The sequence below is a fragment of the Gigantopelta aegis genome, chromosome 8, assembly GCF_016097555.1.
Source record: "Gigantopelta aegis isolate Gae_Host chromosome 8, Gae_host_genome, whole genome shotgun sequence".
Lineage (NCBI taxonomy): Eukaryota > Metazoa > Mollusca > Gastropoda > Neomphalida > Peltospiridae > Gigantopelta > Gigantopelta aegis.
Genome location: NC_054706.1, coordinates 29,213,845 through 29,226,344, shown reverse-complemented (window position 1 = coordinate 29,226,344; position 12,500 = coordinate 29,213,845).

Here is a 12,500-nt window from a genome sequence, read left to right as displayed (position 1 = left end):
AGATTTTGGCGATTGAAGAAATATTATATGTACTATTGTAATTGGTTTTGTCGAAAACAAATGAAATAGCCATGCATCTGTTTCACTGTGGGTGGATGGGGGAGAAGACGTAGCCAGTGTGGTAAAGTGCTTGCCTGATGCGCGGTCGGTGTGGGATCGGTCCCCTCCGGTAGCTCCAATGGGCTCGTTCCAGGCAGTGAACCACGACTGGTATATCAAAGGCAGAGGTATGTGCTATCCTGTCTAAGATCTCTTTCTACCAATGGAAAAATGTAGCGAGTTTCCTCACTTAGTCTATACGTCAACAATTACCAAATGTTTGACACCCATTAGCTGATGATTAAAATATATCAGTGTGTTTTAGTGGTGTCGTTAAACAAAACAAACTTTATATCTCCGTATACCCGTTAAACATAGCACAGCGCTTTATGACTTTATGTCCTCTGCTTTATATAACGACTACAGTGAAACAGTGTTTAAAGTTTGTTTGTTTAACGACACCACTAGAGCACATTAATTTATTAATCATTGGCTATTATTGGATGTCAAACATTTGGTAATTTTGACATATAGTCTTACAGGGGAAATCCGCTAAATTTTTCCATTAGTAGCAAGGGATCTTTTATATGCATCATCTCACAGACAGCATAGCACATACCACGGCCTTTGATATACCAGTTGCTGTGCACGGCCTGGAACGAGCTCATTTGGAGCCACCGGAGGGGATCGATCCTACACCGACCGCGCATCAGGCAAGCACTTTACCACTTTGGCTACGACCCCCCTCCGCTCCCCTCCCCCTCCGCTCCCCTCCCCCTCCCTCCCCTCCCTTCCCCCTCCCCTACAGTGAAACAGGTGCATGGCTGTACCACGTGTTTTCGACAAAAAAATTACCACAATATATTTAATATGTCCTCAATCTCCAAATCCTGTGAGGTTATTGTGACAAGTGTTATTGGACGTTGTAGGTGATAATAATGACATTACAGTTTACTTTCATGCCTACCACCCAGCTGCGTGCACTCTACAACAGATACGAATCCATTCATATTTGAAATAAACTAATCATGAATCAGTTTCGAACCCTGTTGTCATGGATCATTCACGAAGTCAGTCCGGACTACCCCGAGGTTACTTCCTTGTCCAAGCTGTTGCCGGGACGTCACACTTCACTGATGTTAATAAGAGACGGATGTCGATCACGATCAAACTGACTTCAGCTTTTTAATTCGAAGACCCACCTGTGACACATGTAATTAGAACGAATATTAGTTTTATTGTTTTAATACCTTTATATTTATGTCAAGTTCTAGTCGATATTTTGCTACCTGCGTCTTTGGCTGATATTACAAGATGCTATAAAAATATTACTATAAAATCTTTATTATTATTATTATTATTATTATTATTATTATTATTACTATTATTATTTTATTATTATTATTTTTTGTTCATGGTGGTTTTAATTTCCATGTAATGCGTGGTCTGGAGCAGTCAACGAATTTAAGAGGACAACGAAAATATGATACTTGTATACATATAATACAAATTATGATATTACATTTTCAGTCTACGAATTTAAGTGCTCAACGAAGTGTGTATATTAGCAAACCAATGAAAATAAAGGATTTCACAGTGCTTTAAAATATTTTCCTTTGATGATTTGTTTTTATCCCACTGCCTGTTTTCCTTTCCTTTCTAAACTCTTGAATTCCATCTTATTTCTTCCCGGTCTGACTGATCCTCTGTTGCTGCCCACCTCCACGTCCCAGTCATTGTCTCTCGAACCGCGACATGTTCTTGTCTCCTGAGAACATCCATGCCACGTGCATGTATCTGTCATTCCCAAATAACGTTAAGAGTTTGACCATATACACTTTATATCCTAAATAATACTGCATAGGTGGCCGTGACATACCATGTTTACAAAGTTGTTTCAAGATACTTTAACGTGTGAATGCGAATTGAATATATATATTTTTAAACAACGAATTGTGCGCTAAATGATATCTGAATAGATAATAGTGTAGGATGTTTTATATGTCCCCGTTGTGGTCACACTCTCAAGGACAGCCATCCCGGATTACTACGGATTTAATTCGGGATTATACCGGATTATCCCTAGTAATCCTTAGTAATCCGTGTTGGATCCTTGATCATACGTAGGTGTGGTTCCAATCCGTACTGGGTTTTTTAATGTGCTCAAAAAACTACTACGGATGGAAATCCATTCTTATCCTTACTAACCCGTACTAAACCCGTACCAATCCTTACTTATACGTAGCTATCCCTACTAAGCCGTTCTAACCCTTACTAATACGTAATAACCCTGCATAGAGTACCATGCCACAGCCTCGGTCACACTATCAAGGATCAGGACGCCGGGTTAGCCACGGAGACGATCCGGTATCATTCGTGACAATCCGTTGTGGTCCGTACTAAACTGTACCGATCCTTAACGATCCTTAGCGACCTGTACCGACCCGTAGCACTCCCCGTTGTCAACTAACCCCCTAATTTTAATAATCATTGGTTTATCCGTCGAAAACCGTAGTTAAACCGTGGTGCATCCGTGGGGGACCGCGGATAGACCACTATCCGGGGACACCCGTGAGGTTTTCATCCATCGTGGATCAGGCCAGACGATCTTTGACAGTGTGTGACCGGGGTTTAACAACTAAAACGTATTTACTGCGAGTGTGCTTACAAGAGGTGGGATTTAGTTCAGTCGGTTGAGCGCTCGCTCGAGATGCTTACGTCGCAGGATCGAACCACCTCGGTAGATCAATTCAACTGATTGGGTTTCTGGTTCCAACCAGTGCACCACACCTGGTCAAAGGCCGTGGTGTGTGCTTTCTTGTCTGTGGAAAGATGTAGCGGGTTTCCTCTGATGACTACGTGTCGTAATTACCAAATGTTTGATATCCAATAGCCGATGATTAATTAATCAATGTGCTCTAGTGGTGTCGTTAAACAAAACAAACTTTAAACTTGTGCTTACAATGTTAACTTATACTAGTTCATGTGTAGAAATATGTCTCAATAGTTTTAAATTCAGTGGACGGTTCGGCTTTGATATTTAGGTCACTCTAAAGCAGCAAATCAGATGTCTGTAAATCGACATTCTATATGTGGGATATAGCCGTATGATACCTGTATGATTCAAAGCCGTTGTCGTGGAAACATATTTTTATCTGTCTATCTGTCTGTCTGATGTCTGGTCAGTTTATACACGACGGCGGTTAACGGTTTAGGAACATCGCCGCCACATGAGCTGCTTCTATCGACTAAGGTCGACGACAGTCACTTTTCGCACCCTTGTTTTGGGTTCGTACACAATAAATATAGCATATCTTACCGTAATTTCACTTGAAATCCATATTTCGTGAAAGGTACAATTTTTTAATCACAAGATTTTCTTCAAACACATTCAGATGCATTAGTAATGTTCAAAAAAAAAAAAATCAATAGCAAGTTTGCATTGGAATTTTCCCAGCATTCTTAAAACGGAAACGTCATGTACCCAGTGTATGGTTATTGTAAAGCGATTGAAAGTGATGTCATTGGAATACTGACGTCATTCAAATTCAAAATTAGCTACTAACCTTGACCCCTGTCAAATTTCTATAACAAGCGGACAACTTTGTTTACAGGTTGGTATTTTGTTATTTTTCATAATTCTGGACAAAATATTAATTATAAGTTTCAAAAGATGAAAGAAATAAAAAGTACCTTTTGTCAAATATATCATATCAAAATATTACCGTTGGATATGTTTTATTTACTGTGTACGAAGCCAAAACAAGGGTGCGAAAAGTGACTGTCGTTGATCTTAGTAGCAATGGATATTTTATATAAACAAATTCACCGAGGAGTTACCACATACCACTGATTTAACTCTTAATGTGATAAATTTATTTTGTTTGTTTGTTTATTGTTTGTTTGTTTGTTGTTTTGTTTTGTTTTGTTTGTTTGTTTGTGGTTTTGGTTTTTTGCAAATAATACCTTTAAACCACACGGTAAAATAGCGATATCTTTCTTTCTTAAAAACCCCACCAGGGGCCCGTTTTGCGAAACGATCTTAACGCTAAGCTCGTCTTAAATGTATTAAGTAGTTCAATGCACTTACAGTCATCTTAGCGCTAAGATCGCTTCGTAAAACGAGGCCCTGGCAGTATAAAATATTTTCAGCTGATTCAGCCTTTTTTTTTTACGTTTATTTACACATGCTCGAACATCTCGACCGTTTTCGCCCGAATGAGAATATTGTTTGAATTGCCAATTTTAGTCAATGCAATGCGTTTCTCTTGTTTTGGTGGTTTATAATATCTCCAAACAGTTAATGAGAAAAAGAAAACTGTACGTGCGTACCTTATTCAACTAGGTTCGGTTGCTTTAACCAAAAATATATACCTCTTTAGACTTCTTTGTCTTAGTGGGCGGGACGTAGCCTAGTGGTAAACCGCTCGCTTGATGCCAGGTCGGTCTGGGCTATTTCTATCTCCATCCAATGGTTCATCAACGGCCGTGGTATGTGCCATCCTGACTATCGGATGGTGCGTATAAAAATCCCTTTCTACTAATGGACAAATGTAGCGGGTTTCCTCTCTAAGATTAAATGTCAGTATTACCAAATGTTTGACATCCTATAACCTGACGATTATTAAATGTGTTCAAGTGGTGTCGTTAAACAAAACAAACTGTAACATTTTTCCTTTTTCTTAGGAATCCAACTATTAGGCTACTGGATGTTATTTTATATATCAGAAAGAGAAATGTTACATAACGTAAGAATGTTAGCTTTACATTGTATAAAGAAGAAAAAGGAAATGTTTTTATTTAACGACGCACTCAACACATTTTATTTACGGCTATATGGTATCAGACATGTAGTTAAGGACCACACATATATAGAGAGAGAGGAAACCTGCTGTCGCCACTTCATGGGCTACTATTTTCGATTAGCAGTGTCACGGGGATCCTATAATACCCGTAACTGAATGAAACACGATTATCCAAATATCTCTCCTTACTCTATATCTATTAGATCTCTCTGTAACAGGCAGTTATACCCGCTGGCTCGTCTAGGTATGATCAGAGATAAGATCTTATATAAAGTATATATTATTATAGCACGTTTAGTTCACTACAAAACACAACAAAAACACAATACACTTTGGAATCTGTATTAACCTACGCTGACAAACGTACTGCCGCAGTAGTTAATTAACAACAACAAATAATAACAACCCAGAACTGATCACTTAATTAGTTAATCTCTAGGTGTCTAGTTTACACAATATGCTAATCACTTCACCGTGACACAACACCCACACGTATGATAATTGAGAAACACTTCCAGGAGAACTTAATTAATAAAGGAATTACAACTCTATTCCTAACTGGTTAATTTTTAATTAACCCTTACTACTCGTTCAGTAACGTGTGATAATTGAGAAACGCTTCCAGGAGAACTTAATTAATAAAGGAATTACAACTATGTTCCTAACTGGTTAATTTTTAATTAACCCTTACTACTCGTTCAGTAACGTATGATAATTGAGAAACGCTTCCAGGGGAACTTAATTAATAAAGGAATTACAACTCTATTCCTAACTGGTTAATTTTTAATTAACCCTAACTACTCATTCAATAACCTTGTAATACAGACTTAATACTGGTACCTATCACAATAAAGACAATAACCTACAGTTTACCTAGGTCCTCTAGGATGACTGGATAAGCTTTATATATATAGAACAGTGAGCCTACAGTATTACTGCGTCAGATGACCGGCAGCACCGTCTAAATAATATTGGTATAATACAGTATTAAAATATTTAAAGTCACCTCAATCACATCAAGGTTATACACAGAGCAGAAAATATTTTTATTTACCAGTCCGGACGGACAGCGATCCCCTGGAGCCTTCCTATGTTTCTCCCCGATATCTCTAAAACCCTAGCTATTTATTTAAAAAATCCGAATATCGCCTGGGGGTACAAGGCGGTACTAAATCTTATCATGTGAATTTCGACAGCGACCAAGCGGTATTTTTTTTCTCAGATGGTCAGACTCAATGACGCCTAGTCACCAAAATCATGGTTGTAAAAACCGCACTCGCGGAGGTATTACGTAACTACTGGCCACATGGCCTCCGCATCTGCGCTGGGTGTGTATTAGAAAAGCTCGACGACCGTCGCGCAAAGGTATCACGTAACAAGTTGCCCATCTGGGCTTAAGTGCATATTGGAACTACACACGGCCCTCTAAAACAATTAATATCGCCACAGGCGAAAACAAATTAAGAGCATGTTCCGTCACAAGCAGCAAGGGATTTTTTATATGCACCATCCCACAAACAGGGTAGTACATACACGGCCTTTGTTAACCAGTCGTGGAGCACTGGCTGGAACGAGAAATAGCCCAATGGGCCCACCGACGGGGATCGATCCTATATTGTATTAAGGCATTTGAATAATAATTTTAAAAACAACAATTGCTTATTATAAAGTGTGGTACGTTTATGACAATCTTAGATGACGTAAGAATACCAGATTCGCCATTTTGCCGGTGATAAGCTGTGAATTTTGTACTGTGTACTTTCACAATGTATAAAAAAACATGGCGACAGAATGGTCTATTACAACAATACTGTTGACGATATTTATTAGCAGAGAAAGACGTGACAATGGTAAATCTAGCTGTGATTGTATTTTGCAATAGTCAATAATGTCATGGGTGGGTATGGTGCTGCAGCTTTAAATACATGTCCAGCTATTGACAGTTCAATTAAAAGCACCCACGCCAGTACTGATAAGACAATATATAGTAATGACGACTATGCACGGGTGTTTAGTACCATACTAATATCGTAGAATCCCTGGTGTCGGGTCAATGGTGAAACAACCGCGTGTGACGTGTTTATCTTGTCAGTTTCGAAGGACGGCCGCAGACAATAAATATGCCAATAACACCATCTCAATCCGGCAACAGGTGTACAACGATAACAGATGCAAATCGAACACATATATTAAAGTCGTTTAGAGGGATATTGTTTCAGGAGTTCTACATAGCTCACAATTACATATTTTAAAATGCCAAACGGAACATTTGCATAAGGCCTGTTTGCTATGTCGTCTATGCACTTTAATAACAATTGTACTTTTTGAGTGGTGGACGATAGAAAATGTTGTCAACGAAAAGCTGCTAACAATCTACTGTACGTACTAATAACGATGGTCGATATTCCAAATGTCTTCCTCTTCTACAGTTCGTAGTCTGTTTTATTTTTTCCAAGGATGAAAGACGAACATTTTCTTTGTTCTCCAAAAGTTTTTTTTTTTATGTAACGGTGTATGTAACGGTGTATGTAACGGTGTATGTAACGGGGTTGGTAAAGTGGTGGGGATCAACTGCCACCCTCCCATTCTCATTCGGACGAAAACGATGGAGATGTTCGAGCAAAATGAATTGACATGAACGTTTTTCACCATGTATTTCCATCATTCTACTCCTAAGGTTAGTTCTAACCCAAGTCAAAATGCGTAGTGATTCGTGTGGAACCATCTATAGCTTTTTTTTGTTATAATGCAGATATGAATAAATGTTATTCATAATCGAGCATTTTCGTTTAGTTCGAGCCAGAGGCTCGCATAATACAATTTTTATTCCTAATATATGATACTGACGATACCGAAAAACACTCTGGTAATAACCTCTATTTATATTTATATATAATATATACCTTAGTATACGGCTACGTCTGGGGAATCACGGAGAATTTTTTTTTTTTTTTTAATACAGATTTATATGCTAATTTATAAACTCATACATATGTATGAATATATTATAATATACAATTACATTAACATGAAACAGATTTGGCATAGGTATGTAGTATAATTTACATTCTACATGCTCATTTACATATCAAAGCGTTTCAACAGCGGTAACTGTAATTAATAGTAACTAGGCTAGGATTTAAAAAAAAAAGACATTATTTTTGTTGTTGTAAATACTCATTTAATTATATATGCTTGGACTGGTACAAATGGAAAAAAGAAGTTTGATTTGTTTAACGGCACCACTAGAGAACACTGATTAATCAATCATCGGTAATTCTGACACATAGTCATCAGAGGAAACCCGCTATATGTTTCCTAATGCAGCAAGGGATATTTTATATCCACCTTCCCAGACAGGACAACACATACCACAGCTTTTGACCAGTTATGGTGCACTGGTTGGAACGAGAAAAAAGTCCAATTAGTTGAATGGTTTAACCGAGGTTGTTCGATTCAGCGACGCAAGCACCTCAAGCGAGCACTCAACCGACTTAGCTAAATGCCGCCCCTTGTCCAAATAATATCACGTGGCTTAAAACAAAAAAAAACGTTTAAAATATAACTGCATGGGTGTCAGATTGGAACTACTAACCGGCTTCAGTGGTTTCATGGTTAAGCCATCGGACATGAGGCTGGTAGGTACTGGATTCACAGCCCGGTACCGGCTCCCAATCAGAGCGAGTCTTAATGACTCAGTGGGTAGGTGTAATACCACTACATCCTCTTATTTCTCATTAACCACTAACAACTAACAACTAATCCACTGTCCTGGAAAGACAGTCCAGATAGCTGAGGTTTGTGCCCAGGACAGCGTGCTTGAACCTTAATTGGATATAAGCACGAAAATAAGTTGAAAATGAAAAAAATGGCACTATTTTCGCCAATGCTTGAACTATATAAACAGATCGTTTTAGCTTCTTCTTTTTTTCGTTTAAAATTAATTAAAATAGCGAATACATGTGTTAATATTGAATTAAACAATTTTATTGTTTTTTGAAATAACACGTACACTTATTATAAAATGGGGCGAGACGTAGCCTAGTGGTAATACACTGGCCTGTTACGCTGTCGGTTTAAGATCGATCTCCGTCGGTGGGCCCATTGGGCTATTTCTAGTTCCAGCCAGTGCACCACGACTGGTATATCAAAGTATGTAGTATGTGCTATCCTGTCTGTGGGGTGGTGCATATAAAAGATTCCTTGCCACGAAAGAGAAAAAATGTAACGTTTTTTTTTTCTCTAAAGCTATATGTAAAAAATTACTAAATGTCACACATTCTATAGCCGATGATTAATAAATCAGTGTGCTCCAGTGGTGTTGTTAAACAAAAACAAACTTTGGCATATGTAAACTCCGGTTATTGACGGAGAAAAAAGAGAACCGTAGAACCGTGTACGCATATAAAGTAAAGTTTGTTTTATTTAACGACGCCACTAGAGTACATTGATTTTTTATCTTATCATCGGCTATTGGACGTCAAACATATGGTCATTCTGATACTGTTTTTTTTTAGAGGAAACACGCTGTCGCCACATAGGCTACTCTTTTACGACAGGCAGCTAGGGATCTTTTATTTGCGCTTCCCACAGGCAGGATAGCACAAACCGTGGCCTTTGTTGAACCAGTTATGGATCACTGGTCGGTACAAGTGGTTTACACCTACCCACTGAGCTTTGCGGAGCACTCACTCAGGGTTTGGAGTCGGTATCCGGATTAAACATCCCATGCCTCGACTGGGATCCGAACCCAGTACCTACCAGCCTGTAGACCGATGGCCTAACCACGACGCCACCGAGGCCGGTATGTACGCTTATAGACTGGTGTATTAATTTCCTGACGTAAGTATTCGATTGTTAATGTATAGTGTTTCTACTGATGTAATAGCACACTAGGGATGTTTAAAACTGGACGTGACATTTTTTAAATGTCATGGAGGTATGTACTGTAGAAAATGTTTTCACACTTATGTGTGAAAGGCTTCGCGATAACGTGGGTTTGTGATTCATACGTTGCACTCACGTGTACGTTATAAAGAAAGAAATGTTTTATTTAACGAGGCACTCAACACATTTTATTTACGGTTATATGTCGTCAGACATATGGTTAAGAACCACACAGATATTGAGAAAGGAAACCCGCTGTCGCTACTTCGTGGGCTACTATGTTCGATTAGCAGCAACGAGAAATAACCCAATGGATCCACCGACAGGGATCGATCCTAGACTGGACGTTATAAAGCATCACATTCAAATTTTCGAAGATATCTTAGCGCTACGATATCGTAAGACCGTCGTTGTGGCATCACAGCTCACGACGGTTTTACGATATCGTAGCGTTAAGATAGCTTCAAAAATATGTAGCTTAGTTTTACATAAATAATATTTGTCTATAAAATGTTTGATTCTCTTCACCATCTCGCGTGATGCGCGGTCGGTCTAGGATCGATTCCCGTCGGTTGGCTCATTGGGTTATTTCTCGTTCCAGCCAGTGCTCAACAACTAGTGTAACAAAGACGTTGGTATGTACTATCCTGTTTGTGGGATACTGCATATAAAAGATCCCTTGCTTGTATTCGGAAAGATTAACCCATTGTGTGGCGCCAGCGGGTTTCCTCTTTTATTATCTATGTAGATCTTAACCATATGTCCGACGCCATATAACCATACTTAAAATGTACCGAGTGCGTCGTTAATTTGAAGAAAAAAAACATTGTTCCTGCTTTTCACCATAATTTGTACAAACATTTGACGTTTCAGTTCTCAAAGGTTATCTATTTTTTCTTTCTACTCAATTTCTGCATTCAGAAAGATCGTTACTGATCATTATTATCAGTCAGGTGGTTCGTTTCTTTTTTCTCCTTTTTTATGTTGTTAAATACAACTATGTGCTTCCAAATATAGATAAATTAATGATTTTTTTCTTCTCACAATGTTTTGTAACCGGCGGCATCATATCAGACATCGTCAGCCTAGCGAATGTCTTGTAAAGAATTATCAGAAATGTTCTGTTATATACTGAAAACCCCACGTTTTTGTTGAATTAATGAGGGTTTTTTTTTAGTTTTCGTTTTAAATGAATTAATGATTTTGTTTCTCCTGTTTTTTAACCGGCGGCCTCATATCAGACAGCGACTGTCTAGCGTCTGTCTTGTAAAACAAAAAAAATACCCTACATTTGTTTATATACCAAACAATGGTTTTAAAAGACACAGATTTTTGTTGTTGTTTTTGATGATGATGTTGATGTTAACGTTGCTTTTGCTGCTGCTGCTGTTATTGTTTGAGGGTTTTTTGTTATTGTTTTTCCGTTGCGCAAAATTAATATTGTCTGTTTCAATAATTCCAGGAATGGATTTAAAAGAACTTCAGAATTCCCGCGAAAAACACACCATTGTTTAACGTATGAATATGATGGATAAACAAAAATTATTGGGTGATTCATACAGAAGTCCCACTTTTTAAAGTCAAATAAGGGACTTAAAAAAGGAAATCTTGAAATGTTAAGAAAGGGATAATTATCTTGCAGAAGAAACGAAATAAATTTGATCCAAGGGTTGTGGTACATTATAACGATGTACCAGTATTCATATGATTAGATATTTAATTGTTTACCAATAGTTTTAATATGTTTAGATATTTAATAGTTTTCAATAGTTTTAAAAAGTTTAGATATTTAATAAAAAAAAAAAAATTAATTAAAATTTTTATTAGCCCAGAAATGTCGATAGTGTCAGGGATGGGGCCCTGAATCACTATCTTACAGATAATGTTGAACATAAATAAGATTAGATATATATAAAATACATAATGAGTATTGTTAGACTAAATATGTTCAGGTTGATTGTACATTTTTTCCATAGAAAGAGGGAGGGAGAGATGGAACTGAGAAAAGAGACGGAGAGAGAGAGAGAGAGAGAGAGAGAGAGAGAGAGAGAGAGAGAGAGAGAGAGAGAGAGAGAGAGAGAGAGAGAGAGAGAGAGAGAGAGATATATGAAGTAAAACAGGACAGCAAGACAGTTTTAACATTAAAAAAGCATACACGCACATACACGCACATACACACACATACACCAGCACGCAACATAGCTTGATAACAAATGTATACATGTGATTAGTTTCCTAACAGTTGGTTTATATATTTAATAGTTTATCAATAGTTTTAATATGTTTAGATATGTAATAGTTTTTAAAAAGTAATTTTAATGTTTAGATATTTAATAGTTTATCAATAGTTTTAATATATTTAGATATTTAATAGTTTTTTAATAGTTTTAATGTGTTTAAATGTTTAACAGTTTTTCAATAGTTTTAATATGTTTAGATATTTAATAGTTTTCCGATTGTATAACTGTTCTTATATTTTATCATATTTATCGTTTCAAAAGTCAACATGTACCCGATATAATGTGTTAGTTTATTTTGGCGCATATTTTGGGAAGTTCTTCCCTTGAAAAAAATTCTGCGGGCGTACATGATTTCTATGGGTGATATTTTATGTAAACTTGTGGGGTGTTTTTTTCACACGCACATAACATATTGTATCTTTTATAACCCAGACACGAATTACCTATTTCTGTCATATATGTCAATCGTTTGTGCGTTTCTTAATAAGAGAGTTTGCGAAACGTTTTGACGTCGTGATAAAAAAAAAAG